General features: G+C 44.5%; 1 long non-coding RNA gene across 1 annotated transcript in view; it reads right to left on the bottom strand.

Moving 5' to 3' along the window:
- The window catches only part of LOC135824731 (uncharacterized), a 79824-nt gene extending 70454 nt beyond the window's left edge, over window positions 1-9370 (bottom strand). Inside the window, exons 1-9 of the long non-coding RNA XR_010554930.1 lie at window positions 9311-9370; window positions 8577-8634; window positions 8210-8267; window positions 6563-6620; window positions 5757-5814; window positions 5390-5447; window positions 5023-5080; window positions 4656-4713; window positions 4289-4346 (exon numbers count right to left, since the gene is read on the bottom strand). This is a non-coding gene — a long non-coding RNA (uncharacterized LOC135824731). The remainder of the gene's footprint in view (window positions 1-4288; window positions 4347-4655; window positions 4714-5022; window positions 5081-5389; window positions 5448-5756; window positions 5815-6562; window positions 6621-8209; window positions 8268-8576; window positions 8635-9310) is intronic.
- Between the last annotated feature and the right edge of the window lie 3558 nt (window positions 9371-12928).

Below are 12928 nucleotides of genomic sequence, written 5' to 3'. Positions count from 1 at the left end.
CTAAAGAACTCGCCCAGGGCTGCTGAAAGTTGAAAAAGAACCTATCTAGAAGTTTGGGGCTTTTTACCCGTGAATATTCACTTTGCGACTAAACTATTCACAGCAGTGCCAAATTTTCTGGGTCACTGAATGCGGGTGCTAGCGCCCTACAAGCAAACCAAAAATGAAACCTAAGTGACCGCTGACATTACAGCTGGGTCATGTTATAGAGAGGTACGTTGAAATTGAAAGGTCAGCACAAATGGTCAAAATGCGACATTTTCTCACCTTCCTGCCTGTTCGCAGCTTAGAAAATGACAATGACCATCCTCATCTCGTTGGTTAGCTGGACATAGACAAGAGCACCATGAAAAAGAGCCACATTTCTCTGAAGAACTCACCCAGGGCTGCTGAAAGCTGAAAAAGAACCTATCTAGAAGTTTGGGTTTTTTACCCGTGAATCTTCACTTTGCGACTAAACTATTCACAGCAGTGCCAAATTTTCTGGGTCACTGAATGCGGCTGCCAGCGCCCTACAAGCAAACCAAAAATGAAACCAATGCGACCACTGAAATTACAGCTGGGTCATGTTATAGGGAGGTACGTTGAAATTGAAAGGTCGGCACAAATGGTCAAAATCCGACATTTTCTCACCTTTCTGCCCGTTCGCAGCTCAGAAAATGACAATGACCATCCTCATCTCGTTGTGTAGCTGGACATAGACAAGAGCACCATGAAAAAGAGCCACATTTCTCTAAAGAACTCGCCCAGGCCTGCTGAAAGTTGAAAAAGAACCTATCTAGAAGTTTGGGGCTTTTTACCCATGAATCTTCACTTTGCGACTAAACTATTCACAGCAGTGCCAAATCTTTAGGGTCACTGATTGTGGGTGCCAGCGCCCTACAAGCAAACCAAAAATGAAAGCAATGCGACCGCTGACATTACAGCTGGGTCATGTTATAGAGAGGTACGTTGAAATTGAAAGGTCAGCACAAATGGTCAAAATCCGACATTTTCTCACCTTTCTGCCCGTTCGCAGCTTAGAAAATGACAATGACCATCCTCATCTCGTTGGTTAGCTGGACATAGACAAGAGTACCATGAAAAAGAGTCACATTTCTCTAAAGAACTCGCCCAGGGCTGCTGAAAGCTGAAAAAGAACCTATCTAGAAGTTTGGGGCTTTTTACCCGTGAATCTTCACTTAGCGACTAAACTATTCACAGCAGTGCCAAATTTTCTGGATCACTGAATGCGGCTGCCAGCGCCCTACAAGCAAACCAAAAATTAAACCAATGCGACCACTGAAATTACAGCTGGGTCATGTTATAGGGAGGTACGTTGAAATTGAAAGGTCGGCACAAATGGTCAAAATCCGACATTTTCTCACCTTTCTGCCCGTTCGCAGCTCAGAAAATGACAATGACCATCCTCATCTCGTTGTGTAGCTGGACATAGACAAGAGCACCATGAAAAAGAGCCACATTTCTCTAAAGAACTCGCCCAGGGCTGCTGAAAGTTGAAAAAGAACCTATCTAGAAGTTTGGGGCTTTTTACCCATGAATCTTCACTTTGCGACTAAACTATTCACAGCAGTGCCAAATTTTTAGGGTCACTGATTGTGGGTGCTAGCGCCCTACAAGCAAACCAAAAATGAAACCAATGTGACCGCTGACATTACAGCTGGGTCATGTTATAGAGAGGTACGTTGAAATTGAAAGGTCAGCACAAATGGTCAAAATCCGACATTTTCTCACCTTCCTGCCCGTTCGCAGCTTAGAAAATGACAATGACCATCCTCATCTCGTTGGTTAGCTGGACATAGACAAGAGCACCATGAAAAAGAGCCACATTTCTCTAAAGAACTCGCCCAGGGCTGCTGAAAGTTGAAAAAGAACCTATCTAGAAGTTTGGGGCTTTTTACCCATGAATCTTCACTTTGCGACTAAACTATTCACAGCAGTGCCAAATTTTTAGGGTCACTGATTGTGGGTGCTAGCGCCCTACAAGCAAACCAAAAATGAAACCAATGTGACCGCTGACATTACAGCTGGGTCATGTTATAGAGAGGTACGTTGAAATTGAAAGGTCAGCACAAATGGTCAAAATCCGACATTTTCTCACCTTCCTGCCCGTTCGCAGCTTAGAAAATGACAATGACCATCCTCATCTCGTTGGTTAGCTGGACATAGACAAGAGCACCATGAAAAAGAGTCACATTTCTCTAAAGAACTCGCCCAGGGCTGCTGAAAGCTGAAAAAGAACCTATCTAGAAGTTTGGGGCTTTTTACCCATGAATCTTCACTTTGCGACTAAACTATTCACAGCAGTGCTAAATTTTTAGGGTCACTGATTGTGGGTGCCAGCGCCCTACAAGCAAACCAAAAATGAAAGCAATGCGACCACTGACATTACAGCTGGATCATGTTATAGAGAGGTACGTTGAAATTGAAAGGTCAGCACAAATGGTCAAAATCCGACATTTTCTCACCTTTCTGCCCGTTCGCAGCTTAGAAAATGACAATGAACATCCTCATCTCGTTGTGTAGCTGGACATAGACAAGAGTACCATGAAAAAGAGTCACATTTCTCTAAAGAATTCGCCCAGGGCTGCTGAAAGCTGAAAAAGAACCTATCTAGAAGTTTGGGGCTTTTTACCCGTGAATCTTCACTTTGCGACTAAACTATTCACAGCAGTGCCAAATTTTCTGGGTCAATGAATGCGGGTGCCAGCGCTCTAAAAGCAAACCAAAAATCAAATCAATACGACCACTTACATTACAGCTGGGTCATGTTATAGAGAGGTACATTGAAATTAAAAGGTCAGCACAAATGGTCAAAATCCGACATTTTCTCACCTTTCTGCCCGTTTGCAGCTCAGAAAATGACAATGACCATCCTCATGTCGTTGTGTAGCTGGACATAGACAAGAGCACCAACAAAAATACCCACATTTCTCTAAAGAACTCGCCCAGGGCTGCTGAAAGCTGAAAAAGAACCTATCTAGAAGTTTGGGGCTTATTACCCGTATATCTTCACTTTGCGACTAAACTATTCACAGCAGTGCCAAATTTTCTAGGTCAATGAATGCGGGTGCCAGCGCCCTAAAAGCAAACCAAAAATCAAATCAATGCGTCCACTGACATTACAGCTGGGTCATGTTATAGAGAGGTACGTTGAAATTGAAAGGTCAGCACAAATGGTCAAAATCCGACATTTTCTCACCTTTCTGCCCGTTCGCAGCTCAGAAAATGACAATGAACATCCTCATCTCGTTGTGTAGCTGGAAATAGAAAATAGCACCATGAAAAAGAGCCACATTTCTCTAAAGAACTCGCCCAGGGCTGCGGAAAGCTGAATAATAACTTATCTCAAAGTTTGGGGCTTTTTACCCGTGAATCTTCACTTTGCAACTAAACTAAGATTTTATAGGTCACTGAATGTGGGTGCCAGCGCCCTACAAGCAAACCAAAAATCAAACCAATGCGACCACTGACATTACAGCTGGCTCATGTTATAGAGAGGTACGTTGAAATTGGAAGGTGAGCACAAATGGTCAAAATCCGATATTTTCTCACCTTTATGCCTGTTCGCAGCTCGGAAATTTACAAATACAATCCTCATCTCGTTTTGTAGCTGGACATAGACAAGAGCACCAAAAAAAACAGTCACATATCTCTTAAGAACTCGCCCAGGCCTGCTGAAAGCTGAATAATAACCTATCTCCAAGTTTAGGGCTTGGTACCCGTGAATCTTCACTTTGCGACTAAACTATTCACAGCAGTGCCAAATTTTCTGGGTCACTGAATGTGGGTGCCAGCGCCCTACAAGCAAACCAAAAATCAAACCAATGCGACCACTGACATTACAGCTGGCTCATGTCATAGAAAGGTACGTTGAAATTCAAAGTTGAGACCAAATGGTCAAAATCCGACGTTTTCTCCCCTTTCTGCCCGTTCGCAGCTCAGAAAATGACAATGACCACCCTCATCTCGTTGTGTAGCTGGACATAGACAAGGGCTCCCAGAAAAAGACCCACATATCTCTAAAGAACTCGCCCAGGGCTGCTGATAGATGAATAATAACCTATCTCAGAGTTTGGGGCTTTTACCCGTAAATCTTCACTTTGCGACTAAACTTTTCACAGCAGTGCCTAATTTTATGGGTGACTGAATTTGGGTGCCAGCGCCCTACAAGCAAACCAAAAATTCAACCAATGCGACCACTGACATTACAGCTGGCTCATGTTATAGAGAGGTACGTTGAAATTGGAAGGTGAGCACAAATGGTCAAAATCCGACATTTTCTCACCTTTCTGCCCGTTCACAGCTCACAAAATGAAAATGACCATCCTCATCTGGTTGTGTAGCTGGACATAGGCAAGGGCAACAAGACAAACAGTCACATTTCTCTAAAGAACCCGCCCAGGGCTGCTGAAAGCTGAATAATAACCTATCTCCAAGTTTAGGGCTTCGTACCCATGAATCTTCACGTTGCGACTAAACTATTCACAGCAGTGCCAAAATTTCTGGGTCACTGAATGTGGGTGCCAGCGCCCGACAAGCAAACCAAAAATCAAACCGATGCGACCACTGACATTACAGCTGGCTCATGTTATAGAGAGGTACGTTGAAATTGGAAGGTGAGCATAAATGGTCAAAATCCGACATTTTCTCACCTTTATGACTGTTCTCAGCTCAGAAATTGACAAAGACAATACTCATCTCGTTGTGTAGCTGGACATAGACAAGGGCACCAAGAAAAACAGTCACATTTCTCTAAAGAACTCGCCCAGAGCTGCTGAAAGCTAAATAATAACCTATCTCAAAGTTTGGGGCTTTTTACCCGTGAATCTTCCCTTTGCGACTAAACTATTCACAGCAGTGCAAAATTTAATGGGTCACTGAATGTGGGTGCCAGCGCCCTACACGCAAACCAAAAATCAAACCAATGCGACCACTGACATTACAGCTGGCTCATGTTATAGAGAGGTACGTTGAAATTGGAAGGTGAGCACAAATGGTCAAAATCCGACATTTTCTCACCTTCATGCCTGTTCGAAGCTCAGAAATTGACAAAGACAGTCCTTATCCCGTTGTGTAGCTGGACATAGACAAGGGCACCAAGAAAAACAGTCACATTTCTCTAAAGAACTCGTCCAGGGCTGCTGAAAGCTGAATAATAACCTATCTCCAAATTTAGGGTTCGGTACCCGTGAATCTTCACTTTGCGACTAACCAATTCACAGCAGTGCCAATATTTCTGGGTCACTGAATGTGGGTGCTAGCGCCCTACAACCAAACCAAAAATCAAACCAATGCGACCACTGATATTACAGCTGGCTCATGTTATAGAGAGGTACATTGAAATTGGAAGGTGAGCACAGATGGTCAAAATCCGACATTTTCTCACCTTTCTGCCCGTTCGCAGCTCAGAAATTGACAATGACAATCCTCAGCTCGTTGTGTAGCTGGACATATACAAGGGCACCAAGAAAAAGAGCCACATTTCTCTAAAGAACTCGCCCAGGGCTGCTGATAGATGAATAATAACCTATCTCCAAGTTTGGGGCTTTTTACTCGTGAATCTTCACTTTGCGACTAAACTATTCACAGCAGTGCCACATTTTCTGGGTCACGGAATGTGGGTGCCAGCGCCCTACACGCAAACCAAAAATCAAACCGATGCGACCACTGACATTAAAGCTGGCTCATGTTATAGAGAGGTACGTTGAAATTGGAAGGTGAGACCAACTGGTCAAAATCCGACATTTTCTCACCTTTATTCCTGTTCGCAGCTCACAAATTGACAAAGACAATCATCATCTCGTTGTGTAGCTGGACATAGACAAGGGCACCCAGAAAAAGACCCACATTTCTCTAAAGAACTCGCCCAGGGCTGCTGAAAGCTGAATAATAACCTATGTCCAAGTTTAGAGCTTTGTACCCGTGAATCTTCACTTTGCGACTAAACTATTCACAGCAGTGCAAAAATTTATGGGTCACTGAATGTGGGGGCCAGCGTCCTACAAGCAAACCAAAAATCAAACCAATGCGACCTCTGACATTAACCTTTTCAGTGCGACGGGCGACTTTAGTCGCCCAAAATGAGTATGTGTGTACAAATAAATTCGTATCTCCACTTCTACACACAGGAGAGTTACAAACGACCACTCTACGTGTTCAGGAAGACCTTGGCTATCGACTCATCACATCGTTTTGTGTCCGTGAGGATAGATATCGCCAGGGCGAAGCTTGAAGCGCGTGCGCTCGGACAAACAATTGTCGCCCGTAGAAAACATGACGTATGCGCATCGCGGGTTTCTCTATTTCTTTCGCGGCAACCCATGCATATTCTCTTCACAGCTGTCTGCCTGGCCATGATATCTTTCCAGAGAGCCATCGTTTGTAAAGATCCGTGGATATACAGCTTAGCTACGAAAAATTTGAGTTCAGCTCAACTCAGAAAATTTTGAATTTTTCTGACCCCCTTGGCACTGAAAGGGTTAAAGCTGGCTCATGTTATAGAGAGGTACGTTGAAATTGGAAGGTGAGACCAACTGGTCAAAATCCGACATTTTCTCACCTTCACGCCTGTTCGCAGCTCCCAAAATGAAAATGACCATCCTCATCTCGTTGTGTAGCTGGACATAGACAAGTGCACAAAGAAAAACAGTCACATTTCTCAAAAGAACTCGCCCAGGGCTGCTGAAAGCTGAAAAATAACCTATCCAAGTTTAGGGCTTGGTACCCTTTGTTGAATTCGAAAAAGGACGGCTGACGACACATTATCCAGACATTACAACCGGAACAGGTAGGTTGGGGGAACGACATTTATTATAGACGACGAGACAAGATGAACGAAACGACTACATCGAAGAGTGAGAAAAGAGAGCAGGTCTGAACGGCAAGATAAAGGGCCTGGGTAGCTATGGCAAATATGGGCGCGCAAGTAGCTACCCAGGCCAATGGAACAAAAGGAGACAAAAGGTGAGTACGCAAGTGCATGCAGGCCAGCTAGAAAAGGTACGGGAGGAGGTACCTAACATACCACCCCTCCATGAAAAAAAATCCCGTGTCCTCGCGGAGAGAAAAAAGAGAGAAAAAGATTTTAAAAAAATGACTAAGGAGAAAAAAACACACACACAACGCACGGGCCTCACAAAAGTGTGTACTAAAAAATGCACTACAGATCATTACAACCGTCAACGTTCCTGTACTACTCATACTATAGTGTGTACATTGCCAATAACAACGGGCCCAAACGCCCCTTCAAAACATGGCACAAAAAATAACTATTGGAGTTCGACGAGGGACTTGAATTGTATTCTGATGACTAGTATTTTGCACGGCTAATAGAGCCTAGTTACACTTTAATATACGACATAAATAAGAGAGCGTGGCTCACCATGATCGGACCCCTAGTATTAATGAAGGACACCCGCGCGCACACACACTACAAAAAATTCACGAAAATAAATTTGACGAAGAAGGAACGCATACAAAAAAGAGAAAGAGAGAAAGGTAGCTGACCTGCATGGCTTGAACGACACGAGGTTGACATCGACGAGACGAGGTTGGCGTAGGAGAGACGAGGTTGATAGAAACAAGACGAAGTTGGCGTAGGAGAGACGAGACTGACATGGACGAGACGAGGTTGACATAGACGAGACGAATGGCGGTTGAGGACGACTGGGCATGGGATGATCTCAGGGTCGTGGGTCGATCAAGAATCGGGCGCCAATGTTGAAACGGGAAAAGGACGACTGACGACACATTATCCAGACATTACAACCGGAACAGGTAGGTTGGGGGAACTTTATTATAGACGACGAGACAAAACGAACGAAACAACTACATCGAAGAGTGAGAAAAGAGAGCAAGTCTGAACGGCAAGATAAAGGGCCTGGGTAGCTATGGCAAATATGGGCGCGCAAGTAGCTACCCAGGCTTATGGAACAAAAGGAGACAAAAGGTGAGTGCGCAAGTGCATGCAGGCCAGCTAGAAAAGGTACGCGAGGAGGTACCTAACACCTTGAATCTTCACTTTGCGACTAAACTATTCACAGCAGTGCCAAAATTTCTGGGTCACTGAATGTGGGTGCCAGCGCCCTACAAGCAGACCAAAAATCAAACCAATGGGACCACTGACATTACAGCTGGCTCATGTTATAAAGAGGTAGGTTGAAATTGGAAAGTGAGACCAACTGGTCAAAATCCGACATTTTCTCACCTTTATGCCTGTTCGCAGCTCAGAAATTGACAAAGACAATCCTCATCTCGTTGTCTAGCTGGACATAGACAAGGGCACCCAGAAAAAGACCCGCATTTCTCTAAACAACTCGCCCAGGGCTGCTGAAAGCTGAATAATTACCTATCTCCAAGTTTGGGGCTTTTTACCAGTGAATCTTCACTTTGTGACTAATCTATTCACAGCAGTGCCAAAATTTCTGGGTCACTGAATGTGGGTGTCAGCGCCCTACAAGCAAACCAAAAATCAAACCAATGCGACCACTGACATTACAGCTGGCTCATGTTATAGAGGGGTACGTTGAAATTCAAAGTTGAGCCCAAATGGTCAAAATCCGACATTTTCTCACCTTTATGCCCGTTCGCAGCTCAGAAAATGACAATGACCATCCTCATCTCGTTGTGTAGCTGGACATAGACAAGGGCACCAAGAAAAAGAGCCACGTTTCTCTAAAGAACTCGCCCAGGGCTGCTGATAGCTGAATAATAACCTATCTCCAAGTTTAGGACTTGCTACCCGTGAATCTTCACTTTGCGACTAAACTATTCACAGCAGTGCCAAAATTTCTCGGTCACTGAATGTGGGTGCCAGCGCCCTACAAACAAACCAAAAATCAAACCAATGCGACCACTGACATTACAGCTGGCTCATGTGATAGAGAGGCACGTTGAAATTCAAAGGTGAGCACAAATGGTCAAAATCCGACATTTTCTCAACTTTCTGCCCGTTCAAAGCTCAGAAATTGACAAAGACTATCCTCATCTCGTTGTGTAGCTGGACACGGACAAGGGCACCAAGAAAAAGAGCCACATTTCTCTAAAGAACTCGCCCAGGGCTGCTGATAGCTATATAATAACCTATCTGAAAGTTTGGGGCTTTTTACCCGTGAATCTTCACTTTCCGGCTAACATATTCACAGCAGTGCCAAATTTTCTGGGTCACTGAATGTGGCTGCCAGCGCCCTACAAGCAAACCAAAAATCAAATCAATGCGACCACTCATATTACAGCTGGGTCATGTTATAGAGAGGTACGTTGAAATTCAAAGGTGAGCACAAATGGTCAAAATCCAACATTTTCTCACCTTTATGCCCGTTCTCAGCTCAGAAATTGATAAAGACAATCCTCATCTCGTTGTGTAGCTGGACATAGACAAGGGCACCCAGAAAAACAGTCACATATCTCTAAAGAACTCGCCCAGGGCTGCTGAAAGCTGAATAATAACCTATCTCCAAGTTTGAGGCTTTTACCCGTTAATCTTCACTTTGCGACTAAACTATTCACAGCAGTGCCAAATTTTCTGGGTCACTGAATGGGGGTGCCAGCGCCCTACAAGCAAACCAAAAATCAAACCAATGCGACCACTGACATTACAGCTGGCTCATGTTATAGAGAGGTACGTTGAAATTCAAAGATGAGCACAAATGGTCAAAATCCGACATTTTCTCACCTTTCTGCCCGTTCGCAGCTCAGAAAATGACAATGACCATCCTCATCTCGTTGTGTAGCTGGACATAGACAAGGGCACCAAGAAAAACAGTCACATATCTCTAAAGAACTCGCCCAGGGCTGTTGGAAGCTGAATAATAACCTATCTCCAAGTTTAGGGCTTGGTACCCGTGAATCTTCACTTTGCGACTAAACTGTTCACAGCAGTGCCAAATTTTCTGGGTCACTGAATTTGGGTGCCAGCGCCCTACTTGTACAAGCAATCCAAAAATCAAACCAATGCGACCACTGACATTACAGCTGGGTCATGTTATAGAGAGGTACGTTGAAATTCAAAGATGAGCACAAATGGTCAAAATCCGACATTTTCTCAACTTTCTGCCCGTTCGCAGCTCACAAAATGAAAATGACCATCCTCATCTCGTTGTGTAGCTGGACATAGACAAGGGCACCAAGAAAAACAGTCACATATCTCTAAAGAACTCGCCCAGGGCTGCTGCAAGCTGAATAATAACCTATCTCCAAGTTTAGGGCTTGGTACCCGTGAATCTTCACTTTGCAACCAAACTGTTCACAGCAGTGCCAAATTTTCTGGGTCACTGAATGAGGATGCCAGCGCCCTACAAGCAAACCAAAAATCAAATCAACTATCAGGTCTATAATCTATTTATCGTATACCAGGTATACTCCACGCAAGGTTTCTCTTCATATGCGACATATCCTTTCAATTTTAGTAATAATATAACCTATACCACATTGTACGGCATTGCAGGATCAAGGCCATTGTTTACACTAGGTTCAGCATCGGTAGCACAGTGGCTGGGTTGCAGGGAAGAGTGCCTGACATTCACATGGTCGTGGGTTGAATCCCCTCTTGTGTACATCTGCTTTGTTGAAATTTTTCTTTTTCTAAGTTGAAGAGACAATGTATGTGTCCAAGAGGTTCTAAGCAGTCAACTATTAACAGTCAAGTATAACTGCGTATTTGACTAAGCAGTCCAATATGCGATATACCGGTATTTGACCTCTTAGGTATCAGGTAAATCAGTGGGGTCAAATACTAAGAATGCGATAATGATTGTTACTGTGTAATAAAATTGATATTAGCGGCATGCCCAGTGCTGTACTTGCATGGCTATTCTTCGACCTCCCATTTCTCCCAAGTCCGAGTCGATAAGGAGCAGACGGAAAATATCTCTCTCACCTTGAACGGTTGTGGCAGTGTAACGTAGAAATAATTGTCAGCTGCTGCATTCCCTTCGTAGCTAAGCTATTTACGGACCATGTGCGCCGCTTGCTACAAACTGCTACAAACTATCCTGCTCTGACAATATCGTTCTAATCCCATAGAAGTTAGATTCAGAGGCAAATAGTAAGATTGTGCAAATATTCTAACTTGCGTTACGGGAACAACACGTGTTGTGTAGATACACAGGATGATCTAGTCTGGTTGGAGACATAACACACAACGACAATTATAGTGATTGCAGGCATCGCCTCTACTCCCTCTTCCACAGTCAGTCTGTGGGAGATTTCTGCATCAGGACGATCTGCATATCCTGACTGTATGGTAGACTGTCTGTGTAGTGTAGGCTAGCTAGCTGTGCAACGCGGGAATACCATCATCATGATCATGCATGATGCAGCACGGGAAGGTTTTGCGCGCCAGTGTGTTTCCTTGCTGCCACTGACTCTGTACTGAGTCTGTGAGTTCTGCGAGGTCAGCTCGCTTGGCCAGATCATGTAGATGTGGATCTTCTCCAGGCATTGGTAGTTCTACTCGCAGCGCTATCTAGTGTAGATCTACACAATGCCCATGGCATCCGGTAGACAACTGAGTTCTGCAAAGACCGGAAGTGTGTTTGGCCACCATTGGCATAGATCTACCATCACTGACAGGTAACAAGTCATGTACATGTACGTACATAGTCATTACCATTATTTTACTGACGGTGATCTCCTGCGCGCGTCAAAAGAAACGCTTCCGCAGTGCAGTGATCATGGTGATCGCCGTGCACGTGACGTGGCCAATGGCAATGGTGACCTGGTGACTGGGTCTGGGGTCTGAACAGAAGTGAAGCACTGAAGGAAAATACCAGCGAGCGCAGCTACAGTACTAACACAGTGTCAGTACATAATCATTATCATTCGAGGCGGAGGGGGGGGGGGGGGGGGGGTTACAGCGTGCATCTAGCTGCTGGTCCAGTAAGACCTAAGATAGCATAGCCCAGGCTACGTGTATGGCTAGCGAAATGCTGCGTAGGCGCGTAGCACTCTGTACATGTGATGATCCGACCAAACAGGTACAAAGATGCCTCCCCCCCCCCCCCCCAACAAACACCCTTCCTCCACTTGGCGCGTCCAGTGCAGTGTGAGTCATTAATTTGTATAGTCTTCAGTCGGCAACCTACCAAGTCACATGCACATGCATGTGTGGATGGATGCACGCACGCACCCAAGAATGCGCACACACATACACACATACACACATACACACACACACACACACACACACACCATTTGACCATTTTGACCATTTGACGCCCTTCGCCAGAGGCGATGATAGCGATGCTACAGCAGAAGTCATAGCAGCTTGTGCTGGGATTGACCATTCAACAGCTTGCAACGCTGCACACACGTACACACACAAACACACACACACACACACACACACACAAACACACACACACACACACACACACACACAGAAAAGCCCAGGATAAGAAAGGTGAATCCACTCTAATGCACAGGTAATCAGTGAACTATGTGGATGTTTACTCCTATGGCTCCTCTCATGAAAGCCATCCAGCATAAGCAGAACTCGGGACTCAGCATCCAGCATCAATATGAGGATGCAAACAATAATGATAATACAAATGAGCAGTGTACGGAAGTCTAAGCCAATGCTAGATGTGAATGTGTGAGATATTAAGACTTAGTTAAAATAATGTAGAACTGAATTTTCTCCAAACTGGCAGCATGCTGAATACCTCATCTAAAATCGACCTACACGTATTTAATTGAGGGAATGAAAAGAGGAAGGTGAAAAATACAGCACGGATATGATACATGAACACGGTCGGGACAAACTGCGTCCTCATAAATAACCAGGCTTGAATCAAAGAATGCTCAATATATCAATAATATTGTTATCAAGACAGAAATGAGTGAACGTTTGTGTTCGAGCTTTTTACCCGTGAATGTTCATTTTGCGGCTAAACTATTCACAGCAGTGCCAAATTTTCTAGGTCAC

This window comes from Sycon ciliatum, chromosome 9 (genome assembly GCF_964019385.1).
Source record: "Sycon ciliatum chromosome 9, ocSycCili1.1, whole genome shotgun sequence".
NCBI lineage: Eukaryota > Metazoa > Porifera > Calcarea > Leucosolenida > Sycettidae > Sycon > Sycon ciliatum.
The sequence above is the reverse complement of the archived record's forward strand: the minus strand, read 5'-3'. Positions and strand labels throughout refer to the sequence as shown.